This window comes from Polypterus senegalus, chromosome 18 (assembly GCF_016835505.1).
Source record: "Polypterus senegalus isolate Bchr_013 chromosome 18, ASM1683550v1, whole genome shotgun sequence".
Lineage (NCBI taxonomy): Eukaryota > Metazoa > Chordata > Cladistia > Polypteriformes > Polypteridae > Polypterus > Polypterus senegalus.
Window position 1 is genome coordinate 82,478,657 of NC_053171.1, and position 20,333 is coordinate 82,498,989.

A 20,333-nucleotide genomic window follows, 5' to 3' on the forward strand; every position below is an offset into this window, starting at 1 on the left:
TGCATTATCAGGATTTATATTGTTATTGTAAAAATTTGCTCTCCTTAAGACAGAATAATTAGAAACTGGATTTTGTGTCAGTTTGTAGGCTTGCTTCTCTGATGGTGTTCAGGATTAATGGGAGATTGTTTTAAAGGTGTAACATTATAAAATACATGTGCTGAACTAATGTCATGAACACATACATGCATATTTACTATACTACTACAATGTATGAATAAAATTGACAATAAAAATAAAATTTGACAATATCAGGCAAATACTGAAAGCACTTGCATGACGGATCAACTTAGACTACATACTCGTGTAAAAGTTATTGTTCGCCATCTTGAAACAACCCGGTAGTCACAGTTTCACATTTATGCAAAATGCAACAAACAAATGCTTAAGTACTTGATTAAAGGTTAGGGTTGACCGGCATTAGTATTGAAGCAAAAGTATATCCAATATAGCAAGTTCAGACCTCAAATATTGTGTAATGGGACAGCAACTTATTCATATTGACTTTTTATTTGTGATGAGGTTGTAAACAGATTTGTGTTGCAATTGTGCCTCTTTTAAAATGAGGAACAGGCAGAATTAGACCAACAACTAAGCCCTACTCTGTTTTTCCTCCCTCCCACCTGAATACTTAACAAATACAACAGAAAACATGTCAAGGTAATATATTGGATATATATGGGATATATTACACACCAAATATATATACAAGTATTTACATACAGTCACACACGTGCGCTTAGGAGGCAGCCAACAAGCCTTATCGCGAGATGAAGGATTGATTTCAGGTACTAACGCCTGTCTCTCTCTTTTACCAGACCCAATGAAGAAAAATAACAGTCCCATTTACTTACCTCCACCAGTTTCAGGTTCTCAAAATGACCGGCTCTAGAAGATGACGTCACATCCGGTCCCCACACTGATGATGTCACTTCCAGCTCCGCCATGATGAAGTCACTTCCATCCTACAGTTTGAGCGTCAGTTCCTGCGATATCATATCCGGTTGGCATTTTGCATAAATATCTCCCTTTCATTGCAGTATTTTGTCAAATGCTTTGGGTTTTTGATCCATTTTTCGCTCATTTTTCATCAAGTTCACTGGACGTTATACGGGCCAATTCCCCAACTCTTTTTGATTTGTTTGAGTAGATTCTTTAATATTACAATACACAATGACAAAAAAGTAATAATAAACATATATATATATAAATCCATATTATCAACCTACTGACAATATATACTGTACAGTCTCAAATGTCTTTACTGTAAACAGTGGATGTCAAAATAAAAATAATAGTTACTTGCCAAAAAGATGTCAGCCCTCTTTTCAAACTGCTTTACGAGAAAATGAGTAATACATTACAACCCTATCACCAGAGTCCAGAAGGTTTATCTTCTTATCTTCAACAAACAGCAACCAAAGACCTACAATGCCCACCACAGCTGGTATATCAGTTGGCAGTTCCAATCCTCCTTCACTGAGGTAGGCAGTTCAGAAATTTTATCTGGATCGAGTGTGTGGAAAAGTGAAAAAGTCTGCCATATCCTTCTCTTCCTGTTTTTATATGTACAATGCCTACATTTACAAACTACAACTCCCATAAGCCCCTCTGCATTTGTTCAAACTCTTTAGTCATAGACCCCAAATTTTACAGTCCTGGTATCTGTTCTGTCAGTAGTTTTAATAACACACATCTAATGTTAAACAGTACATACTAAATAAAGAGAAAAACACATATGTGGGAACGCTACAAAGTTGACTTTCAGTATATTTATTTATATTTGTATGTAGTACAATAACATTTTTATTTCCATGTCCATGAATCTACCGGTGCCAATGGCCTTTTACCTTTTTTTCAGAAGGAAGGCATGAGAAAAGTGACTGTGCAGGATGGCTGGGTGCTTTAATAATCCTGTTTGGTTTTCTAAGGCAGCAAGTGTTTTACACTATATGTCCCGGACAGAAGGCAGCTGAATGGCAGTAATATTCTATGCCACCTTCACCACACTTTGCACTGTTTTATGATCTTTATCTGAGGAAGTTCTGTACCAAGATGTGATGAGCCAGTGAGTATGGACTCCATTGTGGGACTGCAGAAGTCAGTGTGAATAGACAGAGATTTGTCCTCAGACATCTTAGAACGTTAGGTGCTAGTAAGCCCCCTTGACATGAGCCATAATATAATATAAAGCACCCACTTCCATTCATCAGTAATGGTCAAGTTGTTCACCCTTCCAACAGAATCCCCTCAATGTAAATGGGAGTGTGGTCTGCCTTCTGCTTCCTGAAGTCTATGACCAGCTCATTGGTTTGCTGACTTTAATGATTGTTCTGGCACCACTAAGTCAGCATGAAGACCTCTTCTCTGTAAACTGCTTCAGCATTACTGATAATCAGGCTTATAGTCGTGGTATCAACAGACAATGGGTAAACTTTTTAAACAATTATGTAACACCAATTGCAGAGCTTAACACTACTTAAAATTGCATAAGGACTTGGCTATTGGGAGTGCAGCCTTTGTAAAGGAGTGGGCCTATAGTCTTGACAAAAAAAATTTTTTCAGCAGTTTTTCAAGCTTTTAGTCGCCATACGTTCTAAGAATGTTAGACACAATAGCAGGTATTGACTTCTAGTTGGATCACTTCTATCATGGCCACCTTTACTTTAAACCAAACTTGTATTTCCCCAGTCCAGGATGTAAAAACGGGCATCACTCCTGACAGCCTCACCCCAAATTCAAGCAGCAGGCTTCTACGCCTGTATAGGTATACAATGGGGCTCAGGCTTTAACAGTTCAAAAATACTATTAAATGTCCCAAAAATGCTCTACAGGATAGACGAAACCATAAAAGCCACAGGCTTAAAGGACAAGGCCATGAAGAATCTTTATAATTATTGTATGGAAAAAAATTATCAAAAATGACAGGAAGACAAAGAAAAGGCAACAATAACTAATACGTACTTAAGTAAAGGACAATCCCAAGCAAACAAGTCAAAATCCAAAAATCAATGGCAAAATCCAAACAACAGTACAAATATTAAATACAATAAACCATCCATCCATCCATTATCCAACCCGCTATATCCTAACTACAGGGTCACAGGGGTCTGCTGGAGCCAATCCCAGCCAACACAAGGGTGCAAGACAGGAAACAAACCCCTGGTAGGGTGCCAGCGCACCGCAGAATACAATAAACCAGGAAAATCCAAATACAATACTTACTAATAAGGACTTTATTCCACCAAGTTCAATGATCATCTGGGAGATTCACTTCTCAGTCTGAAATATATTGGCTGAAGGTGGTCCCAGTCATGCCATGATGGCCCCACCTCCTGGGAATCCACCCACAGAAAACAAGGAATGTATCCTTTAAACACATATACACAATAAGTAAATCTTAAATAAATGTATCCTTTAAACACATATACACAATACGTAAATCTTAAATAAATAAAAATAACAATATTAATGAAAATTACATAAAAACAATAAACACATTAAAAATAGTACTTCAAAATGAACAGAAACCAGTAAAGAATCGAATACTCAAAAACATTATCATATTCACGATGAGCATCCTCAAAATAGCATAAAACAATACTCCACATGCATATGTTACCAGTCCCCTTTTTTTTTGAAGTTAAGTGAAAAGGAGTAACTGACCCCTTCATAGCCCATCACGAGATAAACCCTTGGGGCCGATCGATGTGGCAAGCACAACTTCACGTCCTTCTTATCATTTTTGCCAAAGACAGTTATTGGCTTAGAACTTTATCATAAGGGCATAATTCCCTGCCCAAAATATACTGTATAGTCCATCAATGGCACAAAAATGAGTTTTTTTGGGTCTAGAGTGACAAAAAGAGGTAAACCCCAAAAAGCTCAATGCCTTGCATAAACTTGGCATCAAAATGCATCAAACAACATATGATATGTGTGGGTTTTCTCATACCAGCAAGTCAGGAGGTGCCGGACGAAAAAAACTGAAGTGATATTAAAGCATAATTCTTATGAACACATTAACAGTGAAGCAGAGAATCATAATAGCAGTTACGTTTAGTTTGACAGACTCATTTTCTGTATTACAATTGGTTATGGCAGAGAAGAGGGGAAAAACATAGAAGGGAAAGACAGAACATGAGAGTTAGTGCGTAGGTGAGAGTTATAACAAGGTGGCAATAAAAAAAAAAAAAACTCCTCTTGATAATATCCATTTGATTCTGTGTTCATGTGTCCGACCCCTACCTCACAGACCCACTTATAAATTTCTCAAAAGTCACTTTTGCTGTAACATTTCTTCACAAATTATTTGTATTTCAAGTTTTAAAGTCTCCAGAGATGGACAATTGTATATAAAGGGATACAAATCTACTAATATAGTGAGTATGCTGTGTAGCAAGGTGTGGAAATGACAGTTCAGGACATCAAAGAAGATTTTGGGGGCACCAACCCGGTTGTCCCTTTTATTTGGCCGAAGATGAGAGAAAACAAAAAAGGACTGAAGTAGCGCTCGTAGCTGAGTGCCACTTAAACGGGAGAACGAAATGCAAGAAAAGCTGAGGCTTTGTCATTCTTAGAAGAGCTCTGTCTTGCTGGTTACTCTGGCCAAAAGTGACACCTCCTTTTTTATGTTGGCGGGACCGGAAGGGTTGGGCCTAAATACCTTCACTGGGCAGCTTCTTGGCAATCTTATCTCATGGGTTATTACCTAACTCAACTCAGCCTGTGAGGAGATCCTCTGACGCGTATGCGTGAAAACTGTATCTACTTTAAATTATGAAATGTTTGTGAATGTTGATTTATGTCATCAGTGCAGACACATTAAATAAGCTCTTATTCAAAGACTGTCTACACAGATATAGTTCAGTGTTGAAATTTGCCTGGGTTTCTTTATCACTTTTCCCTTGCATGTGCCATTACATCTCCCAGGGAAAGGGTTGCAGGTAGTTAGATGCCTTACTGAAAGCTTAAACTATAGATTTAGTAATGGTTCAGTTTATTAGTCTGTACATTTTTGTAAGTGTTCTCATATTTTTCAAAATATTTAGGCAAATTTACATATTAAAGGAATATTCCAACCAAAACTGTTTATTTTTTAGATGTTACTTACCCCATGTAATTTGTAGTGGTGGCTGGAAAAAAAATGATGTTTTCGTGCAAAACTAGAGAAAAAAGTTTACGATCTAATATAACCCAATGGTGATCAGTGCTGTAAAACAGGAAACAATATAAAAAAAAACATGCATGGGATCAAGAAAAAAGTCCCACGTTACTTGTGTCCGCTATCTAGTCTGATAGATTTTTTTGCTTAAATATTGTTAAATAGATACTTCCAGAAAAAACAGCATACATCATAAACAAGAAATGCAAGTCACGTGGGATTGACTTATTCAACTGAAGATCTGCCTCCCTCCCCATCATTCATTGGTCAAGAGACCTGCCTTCAATGTAATTAAAACATTTTCTTAGCCATTACTACCAGCTAAATGGGGTAAGTAACATAAAAATAACACTTCTGAGTGGAGAATTCCTTTAATAACTAAAGAATGACTGACTCTGACAGAAGACAGCTACGGTACACAGAAAAAAATCCTTTATAGAGAGTATAAGAAGAGTAAATTCAGACTCCAAAAAGAGTGAACTGTGGCTGAAAATTCAGGCTATGAACAGGTGCCAATGCATATAGCGCCTCCATACTACCATGTAGAAATGTGGTTTGTTTGAATTGTTCATTATCACACGTATCTGTGAGGAAAAGAGTGTGTCGTAACGGCTAAGGCACTGCATTTTAAAGGACAAGGGTTCAGTTTCCACCATTTAAATAATGGAGTGATTCACAGCACGGTAATAAATCTTTATAAACAATTGCACAATCATTATCTAATTTTAAGGTGCCTTAAGAAGGCATTTGTTATGAAAGTGGGCTTTATAAAACAAAGTGTGTCAGTTTGGACGGTAGTATGGATTTCCAACCAACTATCTCATCATTAAATACATTGCAAATGAAGCTGTTAAAGGCCACAGTAATATCAATGAGCATAGTAGATGACTTCAAATTGACATCTATGCTTGGGGGTGGTTGTTGGAAACATTTGCAACTGAATGCATTACCCTACCTGCCACCCCTGTGCCCATCAATCCCTCACAAAAATCAGCTGCATGAGGGAAAAATTCCAATAGCTTACAAAATCTGAGCATAAGAACCAGATGTCAATATTTTTATACTTGATCATCATCAGAGCTTACAGGTCCTGCCTATTCTCCGCAGTATTATTATACTGTGGATAGTATACAGTAAGTAAGCCAGTGTTGGTAGACACCGAGCTCTGAAAACACTGTTAGCTACCTAGCAGTAGCTGGTTTCGGGTACAAGATGTGCAGTGTTCATTTGGATTGCCTCAAAATGAAGGACTGGCTCGTTGAGTGATTTGGTGCTGTATTAATGACTACAGTCTAGAGAACGTTACAGAGGTTAATGAGTCCCCCTGGAGAAGACCGTACCAAAGAACAGCTCTGCTGACGAATCAAGACAAAGGATAGCGCTGAGATCAGTGGCATCTGTGTAGAACAATGCAATCTATCACAAGTTGACATATTACTGATACTTTATATTGATTCATTCAGCTAAGAGCAGTGAACCGAAAATCTCAATCTGTAATAAGGGAAGAACATTATAGCTGTTATGGAAATTTCTGCTAAGTGTTCAGAAATACTGAAACATGTTCTCTGCCAGCAGGATTACACAGGCAGCTTGCCCTAATTAGGAATTCCTTGGAAACATGAAACACAGATGCTTTTATGATACTCCCCCTAACAAAATGCCATTTTTTTCCAAATAACTTTTGCTGGACTTCATGTTTTTGCCCTTTAAATTTCTTTATCCAAAATTGCTTTCTATGTTAGTTTGCTTTCTGTTACATTTGCTTATATAACCGAACATATTTTACACAATAGGGCCTTGCTTGCAAGTATAAAAAAGTGGAAAATCCCTCCAAAGTTTCTAAATTCCAGTACTAATCCTGAGTCTTTTTGTCATTTATTGCTTTTAAAAATTGTGTGGCTTGTGGAGGAGCATGCATATGTAATCAATTATTCTCTCTGGTGTTATAGTATTATTGTAGTTGGTGCTTAACACAGCCTCACCTCCTTGTGTACAGTGCACAGTGACAAATCAGGGTTAATCACAACTAAAGGCAGCCTGGTCTTAGTGTCAATGACATTAAGAGTTTAATTAGTAATTATTGAATTACAAATGCTATATTACGCTTGAGGTGTTATTTTGCTGTTTTATAAGTATTTAACTCAATGGTTTTTTTTCCTTTGCCAAAACTTTTCCTATAACAAATTGCAGAGAAATGTGTCCTACTGAACAATAACGAAATGGCACCAATAAATCATTTCTTAAAAACGCGTTCCACTTTAGTTCTAGTAAGAGACATTGTTAGCTTAAAGAATTGGATATTGCAATATTTAGTATTTGAATTATATCTATCTTCAGCCCCTTTCAGATAACTAGATCTTCGGTGTGGCAGTCTTTATGTGCTGACTTATGAGACGAAAAACATCCAAAAGATCCAAAAATTCTTTAGCTTTGGGATCACATCGATCATATGCAAGATAGAAAATAGTCATAACTAGCTATTATTACAGATAATAAAATATCAAATTTTATTAATAAATGAGGCATTATATTTTGGTGGATGATAAATGGTTAGTGAAAAGGGAATGTGACAGCAAAATGTTTAAAAGATTCAAAACTGCTGAGACTGGCATCTTTACAAAAACAGAAAAAAAAACACCACTCAATGATTAAAGGAAAATCTTAGGAGAAGTTAAAGCATCAAGTGAAAAGGCAAGTGTTGTAGTCGAGAGACCCTTCTGATATTTCATCTCTTGCCAAAAGATGACATAAGGGGTGCTTCATGTTAACACTGACTCCCTCTCCAATTGAAGCAGACAAAAGACAGTGATAGAAGGGGAAAGTGAAGAAACCAACTTTGTTGGAGCCACTCCTATACAAAAACTCCTGCCCTTGTTTGTCCCAAAGTCTATGTCTGAGTGATCAGACTACTCAGCCATCTAAGGTCACAGCTACAGTATAACCTTCATGGCAGTTGCTTCTATTTTAAGTGACTGCCAAGAGAGACAGCCTTTAAAGAAAAGGTGTATTTGACATTACAATTAGTAGAAGAACTTCAAAGGCAAAACAAGAAAAGGATTTGAGGGCTTGTTTTAAAATTTTATTAGATCACCTGTGATGTCCACCAAACTCAAATTGTAGCATTGTAACCTCTTAGGTTCTTTTCTTAATGAGGGATTGGAAGAAATGTCAAAACCAGCTATGTAACTATTAGATAGGTAAATATGACAGGATAGATAGATAGATAGATAGATAGATAGATAGATAGATATGAAAGGAAATAGATAGATATATTTTATCTATCTATCTATCTATCTATCTATCTATCTATCTATCTATCTATCTATCTATCTATCTATCTATCTGTCTAACAGTGGGCCATATGCTCAGTTTTTCATATTAAACCTGCATTTGATTGCAAAGCTTATTTTCACGCTTGCTGTTACACTTAGTAAGATGTCATTCCCAACCTTCCCAGCACATGTTGGGGTTTAATTTTCTTTTTTAAATGCTGCTTAAAATTTAATGGAACCAATTACTACACATATTTAACAGTTTATTGTATTCTTGTTTGTCCTGTAAGTTGCCTTGTAATGGTGCATACAACTAATAGATAGATAGATAGATAGATAGATAGATAGATAGATAGATAGATAGATAGATAGATAGATAGATAGATAGATAGATAGATAGATAGATGGCCAGGAACCCTGCCCCGCCGGAACGCCTGGAGAAAGGAGGAACCGGGAAAGCGGCACTTCTTTTCCCTGGGGACCCGGACGGTCCTTGATCACTGGGGGACAGCGCTTACGGGACACCAGGAAGTGCTGACAGACCAGGGATGGTTTATGCTTCCGGGTGCAAGGGCAGCACTTCCGCCGCACTGGGGAGTGCTGCCAGAAGTTCATTGTCAGGCACCTGGAGCACATCCGGGACAAGATAAAAGGGGCTGCCTCACTCCATTTGGGAAGTCGGAGTCAAGTGAAAGAAGGACGGAGCTTGCAAGACAGGAGTGGAGGTGGCCGAAGGAACCAAGGACTGGACATTGTAAATATTTGTGTAAATAAATGTGTGTTGCGGACACTGAAAAATAAATAAGAAAAATAAGACAAAACTCATTAACATAGAATAAAACTAGGTCCATGTTTTGGCATCCATGTATGGAACATGCCCAATTCCTTGTTTGAAGCCACCAGCATTCAGAATGATTCATGATTAAGATGTTGGTACAGAGTGAATCATATCTGCTGCTGAGTCAGTCAGGACGATGTAACTTATAGTACTTTCCTGGGCAGTGACATGGACAGTTCTGTCTGCATTGCAATGTCTTGATCACACATTTTAGTTTTAACTGTACAGTGTTCCCTTTTTCACCATTTCACATTGACAAAAATCTCCAGTCCTCCTCTTACTTTTTCCACCTAGTCTGATGAAACCCATCCAGTATTAAAAATAGCATCTGAAATAAGAGGTGTAAGCTGGTTCTCCACAGTACCCAAAATATCACAATACCTGAAGTTGCTGTTGCTTTCTTTGAGACAAAACACTTGAAATAACTTATATAAAAGCAACAGAACATTTCACAGTTGGAAGTCAAGCCTGGTCTGAATCCTTTTCACCTTACTTTTATCCTCGTCCCAGATCTTCATCTTTTCAATCCCCATACAAGCTTGTAACTTTTAACCTTGTTCTGGATATTTGCCATTTTCATTTTTGGATGAGTAGCTCTTCTGATAGAGCATAACGGGGCTGTTTAGGCAGCCATAATCGCAGTGCTATTAGGTGAATACACAAATGTTTAATATATCCCACTTTAAATTCTTCAGAGTTTCTTATATTTTCAGGTTTCATAGACATAGGAAGTCATCAGATTTTTTATGCTCAAAGTGTGACGTTTCTCAAGTTCGCCTCTTGCCTGAGAGACAACTGAGGCAGGCCATTGTATCGGTCTGTGTTGATAGCAACATCTCTTCAGTTTAGTTAAATGTTTTATTCAAAAATGTGTGGTAACAAGCCAGAGGCCAAATCTACATTACTAATTAATAACATTAATTACATTGAAAACATTAATGATTATAAATAAAAAAGAGAGCTACAGAGAGAAAAGGCTGCCACACTGTACAGTGCCTGGAAGTAGGAAAAGTTACCTGTAACCTCTTCCCTGTCTCACTGTGTGTATCATACCCGATGTACTCTGCACCTAGGGGGCTTCCAGCTGACTGGAGCTGCTGTTTATTTTCACTCCTTTACTAGTTTACCACCAGTAGAGGACTTCACAAAGCATCCTTTTTTCCCTTAATGGCCAGTAGCTAGACAAGAAATAAACAATCATAGTGTCTTGGCTAGCAATCAATAATCAGACAGAAATGTTTAGTTTAACCCTTACACTCTCAGGGCATTTTTTTAGCAATTTCTGCCTGAGGGGAGAACACCATAATAAAGCCTTATTATACAATAAATAAAGGAAGGGCAGTCGTCTTTCCACTAAAACTTCACACATAACTTCTCAAATGCGATAGAAATTCTGTTTGTGTCAAATGTAAACATTTCGTTACTCAAAACCTGATGCCAAAATAGCAAAAAAAAAAAAAAGGCAATACAGTATATTGCAAGTTAAAGTAATGCCAGGTGAATTTTTTCATTTCTGAGGTGTTCCCAGATATGTCAACTGCACCTTTGAAAGGTTTGGTGTTGATAACGTAAAGAAAGAAATAGTTGCAGCATTTGGCACCATGGCAGCCCCCCCGCCTCCACCATATTGTTGCAAAAATATAAATAATACAAAATTTATAAAAAATATAAAATATTGATATAAAATATGCTTAATTTCTCATATACAGGTAAAATTCCATTACAACAAATAACTTTACAACGTAATTTTCATTACAACGAAGTATTTTTATTGTCCCGACAGCTTCCCCATAAGACACAAGTCTATAGAAATCTTGTTACTACAAAGTACATTCAGAAGATACTTTCATTACAACAAAGTGACCTTGAAATACCTGAATAAATCATCCACTGAGCAGTTAGTTCTGTGGTCGCAGCTCAGTCATGCATAACGATCCCCAAACAGAAACATTGTAAAAAATTTCTTTCTTCAAACTTTCCTCATACTGTTTTTTTTTTTTGCCTTTTTTATTTCCTGCAGTTTTCAGGGATACCTTTTGCTTATTGCTCGTCAACATTTAAAAAACATCCACTGGAATTTAACTCATTGTCACCCTCCTATAGAAACAGCAGACACGAAAAAACGATAACCGTTCATATTAGAAAAAAAAAAACTTTACATTTTTGCAGCTCTCGATTGCGGCAAAAAGAAAAATGACGTTGACAGTGAATTTGGAATTTCACCATTAACACTGTCAACTTTGTTGAAAGACCGAGCAAAAAAAGGAAGAAAAATCTCGGGTTGCAAACATATGTGAACTGCTGATTTGAAGACATCGAAAAAGCAGTTTTCATATGGTTCTGTGATGCTCGTTCAAGAAACATTCCTATTAATGCAGCACTCATTCAAGAAAATGTGAGGTTTGTAAACTCTCTTGGGACCTCCCCCAACTAGGCAGCACGCTGAAGAGCGTTCCGAAGTGCAATCTCCGCGTCTGTATGGGGCAACAGAAGACTCACAGCTATGCTGGGTCTCTTCGCCAAAGTAAACAGAAAACATCTCAATGGGTGATGCAAGGTTAGGAGCATGTACATAGTATGTATATAGTAAATATATCAGGATTACTTGGTCACTGACCTGCCTATGACCCTGCCTGACTGCTGTGTCTGTGTATAGCAGAGTGGCAGATCACGCTACAATAAATAACTGTGCTGTTCCTGTTTCAAGCTGAATAAAGTTGGTTTTGCTAAAGTACTGAGACTAAGCCTCGTGTTTTGGGGTGCAAGACTGGGACTTATAGTGCGATCCCAATCTTTTAGGATTTGCTTCTATGGCGCTTCACTGCAGCGCTGTGAGCCTGCTGTTGACCTGCCCCAGCAATGGACAAACAATCTTCCACAAACACTGCAATCGTGCTTCGGGATGCACTTCAGCGTGTCGTTCCCTTTGGGTGGGGAGTGGGGGGGATTCCAAAAGTGTTCAGAAATCTCACAATATGAAGAAACAGAAAAGGATGATTCAGCTTCTGATTGATAACTGTGCTGCACACAACATGCTTCCAGATTTAGATAATGTTTGCGTTGAATTCCTCCCACCCAATTGCACAGCAGTGCTTCAGCCATTGGATTTGGGCATAATTCGCACCCTGAAAGTGTATTATGGCAAGGAAATGCTGAGAAAAATTCTCATCAGCATAACTGGAAATTAAAATTAACGCGAAAGAAGCTATTGAAATGATTGCAAATGCCTGGACGCAAATTAAAGAAAGCACTATAGTAACAAATACAGAATCTCATTACAACAAAATTTTCGTTACAACGAAATATTTTTTAGGTCTTTCGGAGTTCGATGTAATGGAATTTTTTATATATATATATATATATATATATATATATATATATATATATATATATATATATATATATATATATATATATGTCTGATTTCATGCCAGATTAAAATTCAACTGTATATACTGTAACAATGTAATCACCACGGGTGTGTAGTAGACACCTGTAGCTTCCAACAAGGTATTGTTTGTGCCTATGTGTGCCATAGTTTATCTGTATAATATGGGGAAAAGTGTTTTAAAACATTTTTTGAACCTTGGTTGGCCCTGAACTGCTTAGGGTTTAGCTTTTAGTTAGAAATTATATTTATTTGCATAATAACCAATAGCAACAATCTGGGTGGGTTCATGCATTTTTCTTTCAGTCCCAGAGGACATTTCCCAGATGGTCCAGCTCCATAGTTACAGATTACATATTGTCATGCATACACATCTGGGGATCACCTTCCAGGCTCATCAAAGGTATGTACTTCCACTCCAGGACACGCGTGGGTGCTTTTCTCATCCCCAGCACCAAGTATGCACACCATGAGAGCAACTGACTCTGCCCCTTACAGTTGGAGTCCTATAAAAGCCGACTGTCCTAAGAAGGAAGTGTCTGACCAAACTTAATTGTAGGATGCAGTTCCACCATGCCGGATCCACTCTACTGAGCAATTGTACTTGTTTTGAGGCTGCCTATTGCTTTCAGTTATTTTGCGCCATTGTGCACCAGTGCTAACGAGAACGTATTAAATGGGGCAACCTACCTGGCACCCCAACATTTTTTGCACTTCTATGTATCTCCCTGTATATTATCAACTACAATAATGAAAAGAAAGGTATCATGCCAAAGGCCCAGCTCCTTGGAAAGCCGATAGCAAGCCCTATTTAAATGCCGGTGGCTTCTCTCAAAGTGTCAGAATGGCAGCAGATGAACCAAACACTCCAATGCACCAAATGAACTATAACTAAACTAAAAACTGAATTGTGAGAGTCCCTTCATAAGAACGCTCTACAAAAAGTAACCACTCTCACCTCGCTTCTTACCCAAATTAAGCGCACACACCTGGCTTACTCCCTGCTAGTAAAGCAACATTTTCACAGATTCTCAAAACACAGGAATGTTATCGCACAATTTCAAGATCGATCTCCTTGGGAATCAAAACCTGCATTAAGCTGCTTGACAGATTGACTAAACAGAACATTCTAGGTGGTACTTTGCCTTTTAGCTTTCCCAGAATACACTTCCTTCCTGTTATACAGAGCCAAGACAATGAGAGAATAAATAATAATCCTAACCCTAAAAGCATGCCATTGTGGACATTACGTTAAGAAGGATGTAACCAATGAAAAGGACAGCACAGCATGGGAGCAACAGGATCAGCTGCACCATATCTGTAACTGAGAAACACTAAAAGATCCAAAAATACAATGTAGTAAGTGACTGTGGTGACATTAAGTGTCGATGATATTATTAGCCAATAAATTTAGTAGAAAATTAACCATTAAACTAAAGAAAGACATGTAACATATTTATTATGGCCTTGACTGACATGATCTCCTCTGTTTGCATGTAGGTTACCACTGAAAGTCTGACGAATTGTGATGCAAACCTACGACCTATGACCTTTATTATGGAACTCTTTCAGAGATTATCTTGAGAGGTAAATTTAAAATATACAGTATTTGCCGAATCACAAATGTAAGCAAAACGTAATTCAAAAAGCAGAGATGCTTCTTTAAAAAGCCAACATTAATAATGAAAATAACAATGCATCACTTTGCTATTGGCAAAACAGAGATACTAAACACAGATTAATCTCAATTCATCATTTTTAAGTGTACTTCTATTGATACGACTAATGATCTGTAAAGTAATTACTAATCCACTTCAGATAAATTAAAGCTGAAAATGACATGTAATTAACGTACCAAACACTTAACACATATACATATTGCGATTTTGTATATACACATATGTTTATTTTTGTAATAGTGACAATTTTCACAGGGTGGCAAACAATTCAAGCCTAAAATTAGAACTGTTCGAGTTGGACTATCCTGTAATTCATCAAGGCACATATTATTACAATTAAATTGTTTAAAAAGCAAAGAGAACGCCTTGGTAGTAAGAAAGTACAGTATATGCTATACTCTGTGTCTCCAGTCCTGCTTCAAATGCTATGAGCCATAGGGTCTCTTTAGCATTGAAGGGTAGATTATTCCGCAATTGTGGTGGGCATTAAAGCCTGCAGCATTAGTTGTGGTTATGCACACTTGTATCTTTGAATGGCAATGTAAGGTGAGAAGTGTATGCATTAATCTGAAAAAAGGCGTTTGACAGACTTCTGTGAGAGGTGGGCCTTAAGATCTTTAGGTGTGGATAAATGGTTAGAGTCTGGAGTGATGTCAATGTACAGAAAAGCATGTTTCGGGGAAAGTTGAGTTTGCACTACGGATCCATTCTGGGTCCAGTATAGAGCGTGAAGGATCGCTGTGCCAGCTCTTGTAAACCAATGATCTCATATTGATGGCATATAAATTAAGCAGAAGATACTGAAATGGAAGGCTAGTTTGGAAGTGAAAGGCTTCAAAGTAAATGAATTTAAAGACCAAACTACTGGCTGGAGGCCAAGTGTCATTAGGTGTAGAATAGATGGCTACATGGCCATGAGGCTTGTGTAGTGGATTAAAGTCAAGGGAAAGCTTGATTCAATGCCTGGATTGTTAGAAGGTGCATACAACATGTAATTGTATATAGGATATTTTGCAGGACATTTGGTTGCAGGAAGTGACTGAGGGATTGCAGAATGCTATTGTAGTAAATGTGTTGAGGAGAAACAACAACAACATTTATTTATATAGCATATTTTCATACATATAATGCAGCTCAAAGTGCTTTACATGATGAAGAAAGAGAAAAAAGGCAAAATAAATAAGAATTATAATAAGGGAACACTAATTAACATAGAATAAAAGTACTTTCCTCTTGCAATGACCAATAAACCATCAAGGTGTATTTTTTGTACGAAAACATGTGTTCAAGATAACAAAGGCACTGTGACTTATTACTGCAGTATTTTGTTAAGATGGCAGTTTAGCTTACTTCAGCTCAGCTTTTCAGTGAGCCTTTTCATTTCATTGCTGACTTACCCGCCTACAAGAAATGAATGTTTTTTGAATAGGGACCTGCATGTAGCATCATAGATGCAACTTTAAAGTCCTTCATGTCAGATGCCATTAAGGTAGTGTGGCCTCTAGAGGGCATACCAGCACCCAAAATCCCAGGCACAACTACACAAGCACAGTCCCGGGTTCAACCTCACTTACGTACAACAAGGCCCTGATTACTAAGGAGCTAAAAGGTCTCTTGAATGAGAAAAACAGAGCACTCAAATCTGGTGACGAAGAGACTCTAAAGGACTTACAGCGTGTGCTAAAGAAAAAGCTGAGTGAAGGAAAGGAAGGTTACAAAAAGCAGAAAACAAACTCACTCAGAATAACATGAAGGATGTCTGGAATGGACAGGGAATAATTACTGGACTTGAGCAATCTAGTTCTCGGGGGCTAGAAGCAGTTCTGGACAAAGCCAATCCCCTGAACCAATTTTTAAATACATTTTTCCTCCCACTGCCACCTTCTTCCAATGACCTACAACATCCCTACTACATCAACAACTCCTTTCATGTCGACTTGAATGGCCAGTGACAAGTCCACCTATGATCATTAGCGAGGACTGTCAATAACTGAAGACCTACTAAGGAGACAACTGAGGAAGCTGCATACAGGAAAAGCTGAAGGACTAGATGGAGTGAGTCCTCGAGTTCTTAAGGCCTGTGCTGAACAACATTGTGGTGACCTCTGTCACCTGTTCAGTATGTCCCTAGAAAGTGCCACTGTTGTGGAAAACACCCTGCATTGTTCTTTTTGTTGCCTCTTCACCTACTACAGACTTGTAGTTGTACTTGTTGTTGTACTTGCATGTCACATTATGAAGACCTTTGAGAGACTTCAGTACCATCCAGCCATCCCTGTTAAAGGGTAAGCTCAGAGATACACAGGTGGATGATCCTGTGGTGTACTAGATAATGGAGTATCTTTCAGACAGACCGCAGTTTGGGAGACTTGAGGACTGTGTTTCTGATACGGATGCGAGCAACACTGGAGCACCACAAGGAACAGTCCTGTCTCCATTTCTCTTCATTCTGTACGCCTCTGACTACATATATAACACCAGGTCATGTCACTTGCAGGAAGTTTCAGATGATTCTGCACTTATGGGGTCTATTGATAAAGGGAATGAGACAGAGCAGAGGAGTCAGGTGGATGAGTTTGTTTCTTAGTGCAAACAGAGAGAATTGTCTGCAGCTTAACATCAGCAAAACCAAGGAACTGGTTACTGACTTTTGCTGCACCAAAGAGCCTCTATGTCCAGTTACTATTCAGGGAGTGGATGTAGAGGTGGTCCACTCCTACAAGTACTTGAGGGTCCACATCAGTGACAGGTTGGACTGGTCTCAGAACACAGAGGAACTGTATAAGAGAGGGCAGAGCAGGCCCATTTTCCTTAGCAGACTGTTCCTTTAATGTAGGAATTGACATCCTTCACATCTTCAACAACTCTGTGCTGGGCTGGTAACATCACTTCAAAGGATACCCACCAAATCTATCTATCTATCTATCTATCTATCTATCTATCTATCTATCTATCTATCTATCTATCTATCTATCTATCTATCTATCTATCTATCTATCTATCTATTCTTTTCTCCTGCACTGGCAAGTTATGGAATGTGCTGACAGAAATTTAAAACCTGTGTGTATTCTGATGATGAAATGTTGAAAGTGAATCATCGAGGTTGAGACGTTAAACCTGAGGTTACAGGGCTCTGCGTCAGACTAGCTGCACTGGCGCTGGCCCTGTTTCAAGCCCACTATTGCTGTCATCTTACCATTTTGATTGATTTTTACATTGGGAGAGCGGTAAATCATCTTTCGCACATATTGTACCTCTAATTGTGCTTCTTCTGGCTAGTCATCAGTGCTCTTTAATTGATCAAGAAATGCTTTGTTAACTTTATGTGCATGATACTGCTGACACAGCAGGATTAAATAATGAAAAGTTGCATATTTTATAAATGTTGTGGTACCATATCAATTTCCCTAGATGCTTAAGGTTTGGAAATGTGTCTGTGTCTGTTAAGCTCTCAGTTTTAAATTGAGGTACTTTAAATTCAATACATTCATACTTATTATCAAATACATGGATTTAATCATGGGCCTTGTGATGTGTAATATGTTGTCACATTATGCCAAATTGTCAGCTGTGCTGACTGAAATGTGTATCAGCAAGTTGCTATACAGGGCACTTTTAAGTAAGTTCTCAAAGTGAAAATCATTCAAGATTTGGCCAGCAATTCACAAAACGATGTAAAATAAAAACATATGTAAGTCTTTATGAAAGTGTATACCAAGCTAGTTCAAGTTTGTTTCAGACTTGTAAGCCAAGTGACTTTGTGGAACCCTCCATTTCTTTTTAATCATGAATAAATGTATGAAGCTCTGTAGTGTTTAGCACTGGAATGTACAAAGTTTCCCATGACATATTTCGTCACACTTTTTGTAGACAGTTGTAGACTTTTGTCAACAGGATGGGTTGAGGGTGGTAATCAACTGTAAATGGTGACAAAGCCCACCATTATGATTTAGTTTGACTCTCTTTGCTAGAAAAAAAGTTAGCTTGGTTGGTCTGACTGAGATTCCCTGTGCTTGCATGAGTAGTGAAGACTAAACAACAGCAAAAATGCTATTGTCATCTGGCGAGAGATCAAAGAGAAAATACTCTGTGGATGACGTTCTGCATATTATCACTGAATTGGACTCTGAGTTTTGGACTCCACTTTTGATGCAAGTGATCTGGAGATCGAGATCAAAAACAAAAGTGATGTATCCACATCAGCTGATTGGTCCCCAGCCGATCGTGATGCTGAACACGTTCCTGTAGCTGATGCACCTACGGCAATGTTCACCAGTTACAGTATAATGACAAGAGGTACAAACCAGATTGCATTGCACTGCAACTGTGACTTCCATTTCCACCCCCGCCACGCAAAGACAACCTGCCAGCCAGCCTGCCGCACATCTCTGCAAGCCAGCATGCTGCCCATGAGAGATTCGAACCACAAGAGATGGCAAACTGGTGGCCACAGCACACAGCAGCAGACATTTTATGTTGATTTACATGTGAAACTATTACTTTGTGTGCTTTTCTGAAAAAATATTCATCCCTCAAAGAGTTAATAACAGAGCACATTTATTGACCAACATTGCCTAGTGTAGTCTAAATGACATAATTCATTTGATTTGCAGAGATGTTATGGATGCTGCTTTAGTATATAAAGGAAAGTGTCCCCTTGTATCAAATAAATTAAATTTAACGTGCTCTTATGGTACATTGGTTAAAGAACAGAAAGCTAATTTAATGTCAAGTACATCTAATGAGATTTTTTTTAGTTTTATTAAGCTTAAAAATTAAATCACAGTAAGCACAAAAAGCAATTTAAACAGAAAGGCAGTCAATATAACATTCCTAAAAGTTAATATTTTAAATTACAGTAAATTATAATAAAACACACCACCCCTACCGTTTATTTCAGAGAGCCATGTAAACAAAAAGGTACATTGTGAGGAAGTTATTCACAAATTTAAATATTAGAGGAAAAACAGAATACAGACAGAAACCTCACAGGCTATTTTAGAAAGAGTTAATGAGTTCTTGCCATGTTGAGAAAAAAGCTTTACACCATTCCTCATAAGGAAAATAAGATTTTTATATATCCATCCATCTATTATCCAACCCACTATATCCTAACTACAGGGTCACGGGGTCTGCTGGAGCCAATCCCCACACATACATCGATCAGCTACAACATTAAAAGTGCATGCCTAATATTATGGAGGTCCACCTCATACCACCAGACAGCTCTAACTTGTCAAGGGATGGACTCCACGAGACCTCTGAAGGTATCCTGTGGTATGTAGGCACCAAGATGTTTTGCAGCAGATGCTATAGTCTCATAAGTTGCAAGGTGGGGCCTTTATGGATCGGACATTTTTTTTTTCCCCAGCATGTCCCCCAGATGCTCAATCGGATTGTGATCTGGGGAATTTGGAGGTGAAGTCAACACCTTGAACTACTGTCATGTTTCTCAAACCCTTCCTGAACAATTTTTGCAGTGCCCATTATCCTGTTGAAAGATGCCACTGATATCAGGGAATACTGTTTCCATGTAGAGGTTTATGTGGTCTGCAGCAGTCTTTAGGTAGGTGGTACGTGTCAAAGTAACATCCACATGAATGCCAGTAACCAAAGTTTTCTAGCAGAACATTTCCCTCAGCATCACACTGCCTGCAGCAGCAGCTTGTCTTCTTCCCATAGTGCATGCTGCTGGCATCTCTTCCCCAGGTAAACAATGCACATGCACCTGGCTGTCCACATGATCTAAAAGAAAATGTAATTTATCAATACTTCTTTGTCCAATTTTGATGCTCTTGTCCCATGTAGGCACTTTCGGCAGCATACAGGGGCAGCATGGGCACTCTGAATGGTCTGTGGCTATGCAGTAAGCTGTAATGCATCATGGGTTTTGACACCTTTCTTCATGGTCAGCATCCAGTTTTTCAGTAATTTGTGCTACAATATCTGTTCTTTTGGATCGGACCAAACAGGCTAGCTTTCACTCCCCCCA